Source organism: Vombatus ursinus, unplaced genomic scaffold, assembly GCF_900497805.2.
Source record: "Vombatus ursinus unplaced genomic scaffold, bare-nosed wombat genome assembly UNPS02014778.1, whole genome shotgun sequence".
Lineage (NCBI taxonomy): Eukaryota > Metazoa > Chordata > Mammalia > Diprotodontia > Vombatidae > Vombatus > Vombatus ursinus.
Window position 1 is genome coordinate 12,172,524 of NW_020954556.1, and position 3,299 is coordinate 12,175,822.

The window sequence follows — 3,299 nt, forward strand, 5'->3', positions numbered from 1 at the left end:
AGGAGGCGATTGGTGGATTCTTTCAATTTCTATTTTTACCCTCTGAATCTAAATTATCAAAGCAGTTTTCCTTGAAAATTTGTTGGAATATATCTAGGCTCTTTCTTTGAACGTGGCTTTCAGGTAGACCAATAATTCTTTAATTCTCTCCTCAATCTATTTTCCAGGTCAGTTGCTTTTTCAATGAGATATTTCACATTTTTTTTTAATTTTTTTCATTCTTTTGACTTTGTTTTATTGTTTCTTAATGTCTAATGGATTCATTAGCCTCCACTTGTCCAATTCTAGTTTTTAAGGAATTATTTTCTTCAGTGAGCTTTTGTGCATCTTTTCCCAATTGATAAATTCTGCTTTTTTAAGTAGCTCTTTTTTTGGTGAATATTTGTGCTTCTTTTACCATTAGGCCAATTTTTTTTAGGTGATATATTCTTCAGTATTTTTTGTGCCTCCATTATCAAGATGTTCATTCTCTTTTCATAATTCTCTTGCATCACTATTTTTTCTTTTTCCAATTTTTCTTCAACCACTCTAATCTCATTCTTCATCTCTTCTAGAAATTGTTGTTGGGCTTGTGTCTAACCTGCATTTTTTTCCTTTGAGACATTGTTTGTAGCTGTTTTCACATCGTTGTCTTCTAAGTTTGCATCTTGGCCTTCCCTAGCATGGTAGTAGATTTTCACAGTCAAGTACCTTTTTTGATGTTTGAATTTTTTTCAAGCCTATTTCTTGACTATTTTTTTTTTGGTAGTAGGCTGGTTGGCAGTGATATGGAAAAAATAAGTAAATCATCTTAAAAGTTGCACAAGTGGAAGGGAGGGGAGGTACAGGAGAGGATCAAACATAAAACAGCTTATTATAAAGTTATATGTACACACATGTATGATATATATATATTTAAAAAAACACTGTATAAAGTAGAAGCTCAGTTTCCTGTATGATCCTCTTCTGTGTTCTTTTTGTCTTCAGATGTTTATGATATTATGACTGATGAAACTATCAAGAAAAAATAATTTTAAAGGTACACTGGTGTTATAGTGAGAAAATAAGGATAATCAATGAATGACAGCTTATATATTCCATTGGTATCCATTTGATGTCAGGAGATCTAGAGGTAGGTTCCTAACATATTAAGCAAATCCCATATTTACAGGAGGACATGGGAAAGAGTTACTCAAGATGGGAAAGCATGAATGGTTGTGAGCCACATTGTTGGAAGGGGAAGGAGCACCCACATTGTTGGATTATACATCTATTGAAGTGTCTTTGCCAATGCTGACCTGTTATACCCCTCTAATCTTGATCTCTGCTTTTTTTTTCTTTTCTTGGACTGATATATCCTAGGAACACCTGAAACTTTTCATCCTAACCTCACAGCCTAAAATGAAATAAAATAATTCAACAAAGAGATAATCAGTTATTTGTTTTTACTCAGTATTTAGGGTTAGTATAACATTTGAGGAATTGGTTGCATCATTATACGTATATAGATTTTTTAATATAATATGGAAATTTACAACTGTATGTGTATACACACACATTGTATATATATTTATATATGTATATATTTATACAGATATATTTATATATAGATATGGATATAGATATAGATATAGATATATAATACATATGTATGTAGATAAAATGTAGAGCCCTAATGGAGGGGAGCACAAAAGTAAGCAATACATCAATAAAGTATGACTACTGTTTGGTGTTTTGTAACAGTATTATTACTGTTTAGTGTTGGGTAGTTTGTTGTCTTCCACACTTACAGGAAGTAACACCCATATACAAGGCCAGTAGTTATATACCTGTGGGGTTCTGGCTCTGCTTGATAGCAGCTACTGAGATTGTACAAGTCATATCTAGCATCATATGCAAACAACAACAGGGTTTGACAAATAGTAGTCACACTGTACTATTCCCCATTTCTAACTTTAGGAAGAGACTAGAGTGTGTTCACAGGTTTTACATTTCTGGTGTTCAATCACTAATCAGAGGAAGGATTTGACCTATTTGAAAAGTGCATCATACATAATTCCTTAACCAGTCATGTTCTCTCCATAGTAAAGTGGCAGTGCATTAAAAAGCTTTAAAATTGCAACTCCTTCTGGATTTCCCAAAGAGTATCTGCACTTTTCTTTAAATGGCCCTCCTCCTCCAGATTGAGGTTTACCTTCACCACATCTGAAATGCCATTCTGCCCCAAGACACATGGGACACTAAGGAAGATATCCTCATTAATGGCATACAGGCCCTTAATTATGGTGGAAATTGGATGCACTCTCCTAAGATTCTTCATAATGCTTTCTGCCAGATCTGCCACAGACAGGCCAATTGCCCGGAAAGCATAGCCCTTCAGCTTAATCACCTCATAAGCACTTTCAACCACCTGTTTATGAACATCTTTCCAATTCTCTGAATCAGCATCAGTTCCTAAAGCAATATTCACACCGCTCCACACAGGAACACTGGAGTCTCCATGTTCCCCAAGGACCCATTCATGACAACCTGAAGAATAGACACCAAGTGTTTCCCCCATTTAGGTAAAGGAATCTGGATTGCAACCACTTCCAATAAAAACAGTTTTCAGGAAAGCCACTTAGCTTCCAGGCCACATATGTCAAAATATCTACTGGATTGGAAGCAATAAGCAGCTTGCAATTGGGGCTGTATTTAACAATATTGGAAATGATGAATTTAAAGATATTCACATTATGCTGGACCAAATTAAGACAACTTTCTCCCTCCTGTTGACATGCTACAGCTGTAACAAAAATCAGCTTTGAGTTTGCAGTCACACTGTAGTCTTTGCCATAAACAATCTTTGGTATTTTGAGGAAAAGGCTGCCATGTTGGAGATCTATCTCTCTCCCTTTAGCTTATCTTCTATTACATCAAGTAGGGCAAGTTCATCAGCCAAAGCCTTCATTAAGATACTGATGGCACATGCCATGCCAACTGTGCCAACCTGAACAACAGTGATCTTATTATGGGAAACCTGGTCTTCCTCATGGACATTAATTCACAATCAGCTGATCCTTGACAGTAGTTGCCATTTTGGGGGAGATCGAGATTGCTGGTCAGGCTGTGAAAGTTCTCAGTTAGATGTGAAACCGCTGCTCCCAGACTCCCACTATTTCTTGACTTTTAACTTTCTGTTAAAGTCGGGCTTTGTTCACCTGGGAGTGGAGAAGCATTGTACCAAGCTTCAGATTTTTTCCTGGTCCTGTTTTCAGAATTAGTTCTGGGGGTCTGCAAATTTTCAGTGCTTCCAAAGTGGTGTGATCCAGGGAGAGGTG

The 3,299-nt window shown here is 36.3% G+C and overlaps 1 pseudogene; it reads right to left on the reverse strand.

Annotated features, from left to right (window-relative positions):
• Positions 1-2,089: 2,089 nt before the first annotated feature.
• Positions 2,090-3,041, reverse strand: LOC114045410 (annotated as a pseudogene).
• Positions 3,042-3,299: the final 258 nt, after the last annotated feature.